The sequence below is a fragment of the Grammomys surdaster genome, unplaced genomic scaffold (genome assembly GCF_004785775.1).
Source record: "Grammomys surdaster isolate TR1022 unplaced genomic scaffold, NIH_TR_1.0 126271, whole genome shotgun sequence".
NCBI classification, from domain to species: domain Eukaryota; kingdom Metazoa; phylum Chordata; class Mammalia; order Rodentia; family Muridae; genus Grammomys; species Grammomys surdaster.
In genome coordinates, this window is record NW_021621071.1 from 8,505,324 (window position 1) to 8,518,789 (window position 13,466).

Genomic DNA, 13,466 nt, shown 5'->3' on the forward strand with positions numbered 1-13,466 from the left:
AACTTTCAAATAAACAAACAAACTGAGAGGCACTTCCATTCTAGGTGGGATATTGTTGAGCTTCCAGGAAAGCAATGTTATCCCCCTGGTTACCCAGCCTTCCTGCTGCACCGATCTCCTTGCTTCGCCTGTAAAACACTGGCAGGCATTCCAAATGAATTATTCCAATATTAGTGCTGGCGTACAAATAGGATTTACTCCAAAACGTGCAAATCGGTTGCATATAAATCAAGAGCTGGTCTAAATTGCTTGGCCCTTTCTATGGTGTGAGTTGCGTTGTTGAGTCCCAGGAAACAGGAGGCAACATGCTCCCCTGGTAGGTATCAAGGCATAGATTCTGTCTTTGAAGTTCCTCACCCATGATTTCCGGGCTAATCTGGATTTCAGATATTTCAATGTGTCGAACAAGATTTTCCTAATGCCCTAGCAATAGAGAATGCCATGCTATACTACCCTGATAATGTACCTCATTCTATTCACTTGTTTCTCTTCCCTCTACTGCATGAAGGTTCACTGGATTCTGATGTGAAAAAAGCCCGGCTCCCGGAGAGCACACATTCAGGCCCTCAATTTATAATCTCCCTGCCTCAGCCTCCTGAGCACTGGCATTGGTTGCCGGTATGCACCACCGTGCTTGGTTTATGCCTAACCGTCTTGTGTTTGAAATGGGAAAACCAGTATCTGCCTTCTCTTATAGATATCTTTGAAGTGATCGAATGGCCGTCACCATTGGGAACACGGTTTAAATTGTGCTACAACCTCATCACGAAGCTAATTCATATGTGAGTGCTTAGGTCTATCACAGGCAAACAGAAGAGGGGTGCTGTTAGCATTTTGTCTAAGCTCCGCCCCCCCACAGTTACCTGGCAACAGCCAGGTATGCCTGGCTCCCTATAAAAGGGGCTTTTTGCCTCTACTCTCTCTTGCCCTCTTGCCTTCTTGCTCCCACTCTGTCCCTTCCCCCTTCTTCCCTCTCTCCCCATTCCCCCTCCCCATGTCCTCATGGCTGGCCTCTACTCCTCTACTTCTCTACTTTCTTCTCTCTCTCTCTCTCTCTCTCTCTCTCTCTCTCTCTCTCTCTCTCTGCAATTCTCTGCCTCTACTACCCCCTCAACTCTGCTTCCCATGCCCTGAATAAACTCTATTCTATACTATAGAATAGTGGCTGCTCCCTCAGGGGGAAAGGATACCTCAGCATGCGTCTGTGGACTCACCCCTTTCCCCCACACCTGACTTGACCTCCCCCAAAAGAAATCCCCTCTCTCCTTATCTTTTTATAAACACAACAGGTGGACTTCATGCTTGGAGCAGGCTGAGAAGCAAAGCAAAATCCATACAATAAAGAAGGAACAAGACAAGGGAAATGAAGGCATTAGCCCCAGTGTTCTAACAACAGGCAAAGCGATCAGGACATCAGGGGCTGAACTGATCAGGCTTCACAACAGACACGTGACCTTAGATACATTCCTAGCGCAATATTTCTCAATGTGTGGATCCAGGTGACCCTTTCACAGGGGTCGCCCAAGACCATCAGAATACACAGATATTTACACTGTGACTCATAACAGAAGTAAAATCATAATTATGAAATAGCAACAAAATAATTTTACGGTTGGGGTCACCCCAGCGTGAGGAACTATATTAAAGGACGGCACTGTTAGGAAGGTTGAGAACCGCTACGCGAGTAGAACCTGTCTCCTTCTGTGTACAAATGGAGTTTGATGTGCTCCACTCAGTACACTGTCAAGAGTCAGAGAGATTTGGTACCTAAATCCTAGAACAACACCAGCACCAATTGACTCATTAAATAATAGTAAGCTTGCTATCAACCTCATCGAAACCACCATCATCACCCTCATCATATCAGATCAAAGCACTGAAGACTGTTCTCCATCATCCGGCTAAAAGATCTCTTGGAGAGGAGGTGGCTTGACGGCCGTCATCTTAGAAATCTTGTGAGGATTCACTTTCAAAGCAGATGATTGCAAATTATGCACTGGGAGCCAATATAATGCAGGAGTTGGGATAGGCCTAAAAGAACATCTTTTTGGCAGTTTAGTTCCCTAAGAGTTTGGCTCCGCTGGAAAACAGGAGTGATCCTGGAGAGGGCAGACCTATAGGAAAGAGGACAGAATTCTGGAGGAAAAGCTCAAAGACGATCTGACATTAAAAGCAAACGGAGGAGGCCTGGTGTGACTTGGATAGAGATCGTAATGTATTAGCAGTTCCAGGAAAAGTAGGAGACGGAGTCAGATGCAGAAATGACATAGTGCTATGCCAAGACAGACAGGATGGGGTTAATCAGACCCCAGCCTCTCCATTCAGAACAGACAAGGCTCCCGAGCTGGCAGCAAACACAGCTGAAGGCTTGATGCACATGAGTCCCATAAATCTGTCTAAATTTATTCTGCACTGTCGAGGGCATCTGCCACTCTTATCTGCCTGGCATCCTACACTGTGAAGAACTGCCCCTCCCCAACTCTGGAAGAGACTCTTGAATATGTCAGTCAAGGAGCCCTGCCTCCCCTACTGCAAAGGTAGCTATTTGTGCTTCAGAATCTCTCAGTTCCTAGGCCTTAGTGATTGGTCCAGAGGTGACTGTATAACTCAAGCCAGACAGTTGTCAGCATCACATAATCCTGGACCCTCGCGGAGCTCTGTTTCTATACTATAGGGAGAAAGCACTGAGAATTAAGCCAAACGCCTAAGCAAGAGGCAAACTGGAATCAGAAATAGAGAGAGAAAGAGGGAGAAGGAAAGGCAGAGAGAGATGGAAGAAGGACTGAGAAAAGAGGAAGGAGGAAGGAAAAGGGGAGAGAGATCTGCCATTACCAAAGCAGCCACTCCTAGAGACTTTAGAATGACTTGATCATTGGAACAGACACATTACATTTTTTTGCTAATTTAATTTTAATTTATAACTACAATAATCAATGAAGACAAGTGAAAAGGAAACGAAGACTCTCCAATGATCCGCAGCAACCTCAGTGGGAGTTGTGACACTATCTATTCAAGAGCCAGCCCACAGTCAGAGCCTGCTGAGTTGGTTTGAACCAAAGGATGGGGGATGGGTCAGGGTGTCTGCCTATGACTTCACTGGAATCATCTTAGAATCTGTAGTCTGACCTAGGTCTTGGTCTTGAACTCATGATAACTATCCCTCAGTGTTTCACCACATTAACTCCAAACCTACCTGAGGGTTTTAGGAAACGACTTTATAGTCACAGGAAGGTTTAGCATTGACCACAACTATCGGGAGCCAGGTGGACCTATGGTTGTATAATACTGCTTAATAAGCGTAGGAAAAGAGTTACCCTTTGTGTCTCCTTTTTTTTTTGGGGGGGGGGGCGGTTAATGACCAAAGCACATGTATGAAAAAATTTAAATATAAATTAATTTGAAAAGGTATTAGTAATGTTTAAGAAAAACTAGCTTCGGAGATTCTGATAAAGTTTAATATGAAATTTATCATTAGCTTTAATCTTTCTATGTTAAATTCAAAGTTTTCATAATTGAAGTGGGTCACAAAAAGTGCTGTTTGGATGCCCTGTATCTTTAAAGGGGAGGTTTTAAATTCACAGGTACTTCTTTTTTCTTGTTAAAGTTTAAGTTGGGCGTGTCAAGCGTCTGATTTACTTGATCCATTCTAAATGTTTTTCAAAAGCTTAAAAGTAACGGCTTATTCCTGTAACTAGAGGATTTTAATCTATGGAAAAATTTAATCACGTGGAAGTATGTTTTTAAAACTATATTAAAATGACATGACTTATGAGTAAAATCAGAATTACCAAATAAGTAAAGTCCCGAGAAAATGAGTTTTAATATTCAAATGCCCTTGAATGGTTCTTTTCTATGCTCAAATGCTGGATTTCCCCAAAACACTGAGAAAATATGAATACACATGGTAAGAAATATCTTTCATTATAGATCCAGAAAGCCCAGGTTCAACAGTACTTCCTGTAGGACATCAGTGTGCAGTTCTTTTCTCTGTGTAAAAAGCTGAAGCAGACCACACAGAACAATGGAGAGCTAATTAGAGCACCTACTGGAAACCAAAACAGAAATGAAGGATTAAAAAACTGAAGTTATAACAGCCAGCCAAACAACCAACCAACAACCAACCAGTCAGCCAAACAAACAACCAACAAACAACCAGCCAGCCAAACAACCAACCAACCAACAAAACAACCAGCTAGTCAGCCAACCAACCAACCAACCAACCAACCAACCAACCAACCACTGAGTCCGTAATTCATTATTTTATCCAACAGCTACTTATCAAACAAATACTATGTGTCAAGGAGTGTTGTAGGAGTTCTGAAGACTATTGAAGAAGAGAAAACATGGGATGAAAGTAGGATGTAGAAAAGGCAGTAAGAGAGTAAAAAAAACAAACTTACTGAGAATGAAAGATGAGAGACAGGCAGCTTTGCTTAATAAGGAAGGATGAGGCTGTCATATCTCGGATTCTTTATCTTTGTCCAGTGTCACAGTACAGAAGATAAGAGGCAAGAGCGTCTTAAAGCATCCATGGAAGAAAGAGAAAATTAAAAAAGGAAGAAAAGGGGAGCCAATGGAATCCAGTCTCCAAAGAGTAGAGGTGGCCGTTGATAATGCTGAATACAGGTGGAAGAGATGGGAGGGGCCCAGTCACTTTTTTTGTTTACAACAGAAGGCAGAGGGATGACTTTAAAGACTTTCAAACCTAGCTTGAGGAGCACAGACACAGTGGAACCGTGTGAAGTAGAAACAGACAGTCGTCTTAGTTTGCTCTCTCCTTCCGTGATGCAAGGCTGACCCAAACTATCTTGGAAAGGAAAGGATTTTCACTACAACCTTCAGTCGGAGTTCATCATCAAAGCAAGCCAAGTCAGGAGCTGATGCTGAGGGCATAGAGGAGCTCTGCACACTGGTTTTCTCAGGTTTACATTCAGCCATCTTGCTTATACTTCCCAGGACCACTTGCCCAGCAATAGTACTACCCATGATGGGCTAGGCCCTCCCACATCATTCCGTAACTGAGAAGATGCCCTCACAGACTTGCTTGCAGGCCCATTTGATTAAAACATTTTCTCAGCTGAGGTTCCCCTTTCCCAGATGTCAACCCGCACAGCAGTAAGACTAAAGGAGAAAAGACAGTCTATGGAGACCTCAGTCTGTGTCATTCCATCTCTCCGGTGCCACTATTTCGTTCTGAAAAAAAAAAAAAAAAGGAGATGAACAAATATGAAAAACAATGGCAACAACAAAATACTACCACCCTCACCAGTGACATTTCTAAGGGAGAAAGGGCCACTGGCATTTCTACTTAGTCATTAAGGACTGCCAGAACCACCAACAGATCCCCAACCTACCTTGAAAGCTGGCAGTGATGGCCCATGTTATAGGAAGTGTAGTAAGCAGGATGCCAAGTTCCAGTCCAGAAAACAGCTTTTAATCAGCTAATGTAGGATACGCCATCCGACTACCAGAAAACATATGGTGGCAAGACCTACAGAGTTCCTCTAGAGCATTTATCAGACTACCAATTGGCATATATGTATATGCATATGTATATATTCTGATATATATTCGGATAATATATTATCTGATACATATATATATATATATATATATATATATATATATCACCAAAGAAATTCATCACGAAGGATCAAGGATGAAGGATGAATTCAAGTTCACACGTGACTGAGAACCATACCATGCCCATCAGCCAGACTAGGAAATACACGATAAATCGTTGAGTCAAACACTCAAAGGGGTCTTGCCTCTATAACAGACAATAGATTAAAAGTTACAGGAAAAGAAATATTGAAATAGAAGACATCACCATCGTCTTGATTTCTTTTCCTCATCCCTCACAAAGGCCACTTAAGGGAAAGGGGATCTATTTTGGCTCACAGTTCCAAAGGGAAGATGTGACCACAGGCACCATGGCATGGATAGGAAGCTGGTTGGTCAGTGCATCCACACTCAGGAAGTAGAGGGTAAACAAGAAGTAAAGCCTTCCTATAAAACCTGGAGGCCTAACCCCAGTGACTCACTTCTTCTTGTAAGGTTCTGTCTACGACCTGAAGGTCTCACAACACTCCCCAGTGGCCCCAACACTTGGAGACCAACTGCTCAAATATACTGAGCCTATAAGAAGTCAAAAGACTACACTCTACATGAATGCTGCATAAAATATCCTGAGAACTGAGAACATATTTCTTGAAGACAGATTGTGATAAGCTGCCGGTGTATAAAATGAACATAAAAGCGTGCATGGGTATGCTGGCAAAGAGCCAGCGTGCCATAGGAAGACAGGAAGTGGAAAAACAAAAATAATCCTAATGAGGGGAGAAAGAAGAGAGAAGAAGAGCAAACAGTAATGGATTTGTTCCAACATGATTCATTAATAATCATGTTAGAAATAATTCTGTAGTCTTTGAAACTGAGATTTGAAAGATTGTATTAACAGCAAAATGTACTAACGGTATTAGCTGAGGAGCACACTTTGCACACAGCACAATTGCAAGCTAAATGAGAAAAGTTGGAAAAGACACACTGAAGTGTGCCCTTCCAGCGTTGTGTTGAAACCCTAACTCTGGGTGGACCTTATTCAGAGAGAGGCCATTAATGGTCGGTGAGGCTATAAAGTGGGAAGCTTTCTACAGTATAAGGATCATCCTTCTGAGGGAAGGGGACCCTTTGCCTCTTGCCTTCCTTCTCCCTCTTCTGCCCCCCTCCATCTTCCTCCAGCCTCTCCCCCCCCCCCGCCCCTTCTCTCTTTGTTACAACTGAAAAAGCTGTTTGAGAACAAAAAGCAAGAAGGCATGAGCTGCGAGCCAAGAAGAAAGGCCTCCCAACCGCCAACTCCCACACCTTGCTCTTAGACTCCCAGTCTCCAGGACTGGAAGGAAAATCAATTTCCATCGTTCTGGCCACTGAACACACACCATTTAGTAATGAAGCCCAAACATAAAAGATACACAAGGCCAAACAAAAGGGAGATGACTGGATATAGATGCATCAGACAGAGAATATAGCATAATAAATAATATCATCTGGGGGAAAAATACCCAAATTTTATAATGAAAAAGTAGTCAATTGATTGAAAGTACAATACAGCCCTAAATGCTTATGTCCTGAAAGCATTCAATATACATGAAATAAAGTTCATAGAACTGCAAAATGGGTAAATCTACAAATATGGGTAAACTATTGACAGTTTCAATTATCAACAAAACAATAAAAAGAAAATTAATTAAAGAGATAGAAGTCAATATCATCCATGGCCAAGACCTAATTTGTATTTATAACACATTCCACCAGCCAGGGCTGTCTACCCATTCTTTTCAAGTGTTCGCGGAATGTTTACCAAGATAGTCCATATTCCAGGCCATTAAACATGTCTTAATAAATACAAATGGAATTCCAGTTCAAAATAGTATGTGTTCTATTATTCAGATTAAATTAGGATAAGTAACAATAAAAAGCCTTTCTGGAAAATGCTCATACATCTGAATACCACATGAATAAATAAGAATACTCAAGGATTATTAGAAAAGACTTCACATTGACTGGCAGTTCAAAAAAGAACTGGTCAGATCTCTGTGATGCTACTGAGGAATTGTGGTAGGTTAGGGGGAAATGAAAATAATAAATGTCTTTATTAGGAGAGAGAGGGGGAGGGGGAGGGGGAGGCGGAGGGGGACGGGGAGGGGGAGGGGGAGGGGGAGGCGGAGGCGGAGGCGGAGAGGACACCAATGACCCTTCACCTATGATAGCTGAGTGTTTAGAAGGAAAACCTCCTACAAAGGAAAAGCCAAAACTGGAGTTTCATAGTAATTCTAGCAATTACTCTGAGAAGAAATAATAACAAGTTATACAAAGTTTCAAAATATTTAAGAGAAAAATATTTTCTAACTCACTCTATGTGGCCAGTATTAACTTCATGCTAGATGCATGCTCTTCTACCAACTAAGCAGTGGTATTGAAAGAAAAGAGCTACAAACTAATATCTGTTGTGAACACAAATGCAAAAGTTTATAACAACAATATTTTAAGAAACTAAATCCAGTATCACACAAAAAGTCTGATACACAATTACGGGGTGGGGGCAGCTTACACAAAGGACAGAGAGTTAGTTGAACACTCAAATATAAGCATAATTCATCATATTAAAAGATTAAAAAGAAAAAAATCATAATTATGTCAAGACGCTTAGAAAAAAAAAAACCCTGACAAAATCAGTAACAACTCCTAAATGAAAATGGGACCTTTTTTGTCCTAGTTAATTTCACTGTCAACTTGACCCAGCCTGGAGTCATCTGAGAGGAGAGCCTCCGCTAAGAAATTAGTGAGATCATACCGGCCTGTGGGCACGTATGTGGCCGATTGTCTTGATTGGTAATTGATGTAGAAGGCCCCGCCTTTGCTGTGCTGTCAATCTTCCCTGAGCGGGTAGCCCGGGGCTGTAAGAAAGTTTGCTTAGCATAAGTCCGAGAGAAAGCCATGAAACATCATTCCTCCTTAGTTTCTGCGCCCTTTAGCTGCTAGTGAGTTCCTGGTTAGAGGCGATGCTCTGTGGAGGGGAAGCAGGTCTGCCTCTGAGGTCTTGTATTTCTGTCCTGACTTCCCTCCATGACGGAAGTTCCTCAATAACACCTGAACCTGAACGTGTAAGCCAAATACATCCTTTCCTCCCCGACAGTTACGTTTGCCCGGAGTGTTTTAGCACGGCAATAGGAGGAAAGCTAGGACATACAGGAAACCTGCAGACAACGCTTAACCGTGAAGGCTGACTGCTCTCCTCCTGGGGCAACAGAAAGAAATAAGTAAGACGGAGTGCTCATTCTCCAAGCTTGAATGACATCACATTGAAGATTCTTGCCAGTGCAATCAGACAAGAAGAAGAGTGAATGATAAACAAAACTGTCTTCCTGTATTGACATGATTAGAAAAACTATGGAAATGTAGGAAAAACATAATTTGTATATTACATTATGTATACATGTAATAAATTATATATTTTATATATGTATTACATATAATATATTTGTATATAACTGGGAAAAAGAATATAAATAAAGAAAACAAGATCAGAAATATGAAACATTTAGGGTATAAATCCAATAATTGCATAATACAACTACCGAGAAAAACTAAAGACCTAAATAAATGAAAGGTATGTACCTTGTTCACGAATAAGAAAACCCACACTGGTAAGATATTGGTCCTTTGAATTAACCTACCAATCCACTGCAGTCCTCAAACCAAGAAGCTGGTTCTAATATTCTTATGGAAATGCGAAAGACACATAGTGGTCAAAATAACTTTGCAAAGAACAAAGTTGAAAGGCTTAACACAATACGTCTGTCACAAATCTTGTAAGACTGGCAAACACTGTCATGTTAGTATCAAGACAAAGAGTGAATCAGAATACAGGGTCCATGCATAGACCCACACGTATTTGAACAGCAGATACATGATGAAGGTATAAAAGAAGTTTGGTGAAGAAATGACAGTCATTCACCAGATGGTCAGTATTAATTATCACCTCAACAGAATCTGGACTTATCAAGGAGAGAAGCCTTCAGGCACACTCTTGAAGGGGTATCTCCATTGAGGTTAGCCTCCAAGAATGTCTATGAGCAATTACCTTGCTTATGCGTGTTGATGTGGAAACACTTCTATTAATTGCTGGTAGAACAGTTCTTTGGTCAGGGTATTCTGTCCTGTATGAAATCAGGAAACTGGGCTGAAAACTTGGATGAATTTTTCGTTCTCTGCTTCTGGACTGTGGACATGATGCGACCAACAGCTTCAAGCTCCTGTCCAACCTTGATTTCCTAGCTACGATGTACTGTACTCTTGAACTGCAGGACATGATAAACCCCTTGTTCTTAAGTTTCTGTGTTGGGGCATTTTATCCTGGCAACAGGAAAAGAAACTAAGACACCTGTTAAAAAATACAAACAAGATTTTTGTTCAATATTTAACCATGTTTAAGGATTAACTTGGAATTGGTCACAGATATAAACTTAAACCTAAAACTGAAAGTCCCAGGAGGAAAATCTCTGTAATCATAGCAAAGATTATGTGAACAAAAGACCAAAATACAATTTAAGGGGGTAGGGTAAAGAAAATATCTTTTCTTCCATAGATGTTGTTAAGAGAATAAGCAATCCACAGAGTGAGAGGAAGTATTCATAAATCATATGTGTGATCAAGTACTTGCATGCAGAACACATAAAAAACAGTAAGCTTTACTAATAGGAAAACACCCACTCCATTTTATAAAAATGGCCAAAGACCTAATTAGTTTTTTCCATAAAATTATACAAATAACAAAAGCATAAAAATATGATCAATAGCCGGCCTTTAATCCCAGCACTTGGGAGGCAGAGGCAGGCGGGTTTCTGAGTTCGAGGCCAGCCTGGTCTACAGAGTGAGTTCCAGGACAGCCAGGGCTACACAGAGAAGCCCTGTCTCAAAAAACCAAACCAAAAAAAAAAAAATATATATATATATATATGATCAATAAAGATAGACACTAGGAAATTACAAATAAGACATATATCTTATATAATCTTATATAATATATACAATATATAAAATGACACATGATACATGATATATGATATGATATATGATATCTATGATATATATTAACATATATATATATGACAGAATTTCACCATGTGCCTCTGGCTAGTCTTGGATTTGCTATGTAGACCAGGCTACCATCTTCCTCATAGAGATTCAACTGCCTCTGCCTCCTTGGTAGGACAAGGAAGTGAGAAAGCGATGTTAATATATATATATATATATACATATATATATATATATATATATATATGTATATATATATGTATAAATATATATTATATATTTGTAATTTATATACATAATATATATTTGTACATATATATGTATATTTATGTATGTACATATGTATATATATGTGTATATATATACATTTAGGTTAATATATATATATATATACACACATTTAGGTTAATTTAAAATGAAAAAATAAAAACTTAAAACGTTCACAGTTTTCATGTGTCAGTTATACCCTGATGAAGCTGGAAATGATAAAATGATAAATAATAATAATAGGAAAGTAAAGTAGAAATGAATTCAAAACAAGCTCACCTACGTCTTCCGAGTTCTGTTCAGTAGTAATAGCTGCTTTAGATTTTCTCTCTGTAAAATTTCTTCTGAGGATTGCACCATAACTCTGAGCATGACACTTGTATTTCTTGATATGATATGTAGATTTGTGTGTCTGTGTCTGTGTGTGTGTCTGTGTGTAGATTGTTGTCAAACCACTATATCCTCTTTCTAAATTCTACTCACTGAAATTTTAATACTGAGTTTTGTACTTCTCCTTCATCGCCATAAGAAACATTCATGTGTCACTTTCTATATATCAGACATTATTATTTTGAGACATATATCCTTCTATCTTCAGAATAACTTGGTGAGACACTTACCATAAGAAACAAGGTATCAGAAAGCAATTTGTCCAAGTTGAAGTTGGAATGAAATTTCAAATGGACGGATTCTTGCTGTAAGAATTACACTCTCTATAAGCAAGGATGCTCTGCTGCCTCAATACGATATTCTTATGATCAAAACATTTAAATAATGCACTAAGAACCTTAACTAGCCCTTCTAATGTGGACATACTGTCTCCTGGGTCCCTTCATGTTTGACTACATTTACTTCCCTCCAATCTGCTGTCCCAGTATACTATGACATTTGCTTTATAACTGTAATTAATTTTAGAGGTATTGTCTATAAATTTATTTTTTACACTTTTTAAAAATGATTCTTCACCACAGCATCTGTAGGGAGCTACCTGTCACGTATCAGCAGGCCCATTGAGCCTACAGAGGAGGTGTGTCTTTGCCAGGGTCTTCACTAGTACAAGTAGCTAGGGTCTGAAGGTTAGGAGGAACCACATCATTTGGACCTACTGTGCCTTTGCCTGGTCACCTGTTCACTCAGCTCCTGAGTCATTCATTTTCAGGGAAATCCCATGTCCTCTTGAGAAGAGTTCTTCACAGAGCCAACACCTTCCAGTTACAACTTGGACTCGTGTCTCCCAGTGTCTGTCTCCAAGTTGTTGTCCTTAGAGTTTTATTTCGGTACAAAGCTGAGAAAGATGCACTCCTCCTCAGGGGTGGTGGCTTCCACTTGGATTCTTCTATGTTTGTCTGGAATAATTCTTTCAGATCTAGTTTGTGGGTGGTCAGTGTTCAGAGTTCTTGCATGTTATAAAATGCCTCCTTGATTGGCAGCTCGGCTAGGCACAGAGTCTTGTGCTCTAAACCAATTAGTTCCCAGTAGACATACTTCCTGCGTATTCTTCCTTGGCTTCTGCTTCTGATGCTCCACCCTGTGCCAGTCAGAGTCTCATTTCCTGTCCATTAATAGCTCTGAGATTTCAGAATCTCCCCTTTACCTTCATTGTCTAAAACATCACAAGAGCGTGTCTCCAGTCCGTTTTGTTAGTTTATCCTGCTTTGCATCATCCGGTCTCTGCTACTGTGAAATCCTGTTTCTTCACATCTGGAAATTCGTCTCTTCTGTTTTGTCTATTTTCTTGTTCTGAGCACCTTCTGGATGTTAAGACTTTTGGATATTTCCAATATCATTTTTTTTCTCTTATCTTTGCTTCCCCATCCCCTGGGGAAGCCTCTTAAATCTCTAATTTGGACAATTAGCTTTGTGTTCTAAGGAATCCATTTGGTTTCCATTGCTCTGTTTCTTGGCACCCAGTTCTCACTCTGCCAGTGCTTTCCGCTGAAACGTTGTCTGTGAAGGTACTGGATGCAATTACTTCAAAGACAGTTTCTATACCGGAATTACCCATTTGCTCCATAATTAATGTATTTTTGGGTTTTTTTTGTTTTGTTTGTTTTGTTTTTCCCTTAACCTGATCTGATCTTTTCAGCCTTATTTGTCCCTCTGCCTTTTTTTTTTTTAATGATCCATGACTTTTGATTCCTACATCAACTGGGAAGGGCCAGCTTGTTCAACACAGCTAACTACTTTTGTTGTGTATGGGTCTTTCCTTTTCTTACAAGGATACATATCAGCAGCAGCTTGGCTTCAGATCAGCCAAGTGATAAACGAATAAGTTACCCCTGCTCTGACCTCTCTTAGTGTTTTGTTTGTTTGGTTTGGTTTGGTTTGGTTTGGTTTTTGGTTTTGGGGTTTTTTTGTTTTTGTTTTTGTTTGGATTTTCTTTTGCAAAAATGGGAGTGATTTTGCTCAGGTGGAATTTACTCCTCCACATGAAGGCTCAAAGGCAAGTGTCTTGCTTCTGCCTGGACATCAGGCACAGGGCACAGGGAAAGGGATGTTGACCGTGACTCTCAGTTGAATCCCTTCCAACCCTCCACTTCTCCAATGTTTGATATTCTCTCTCTCCCTCTCCCTCTCCCTCTCCCTCTCCCTCTCCCTCTTCC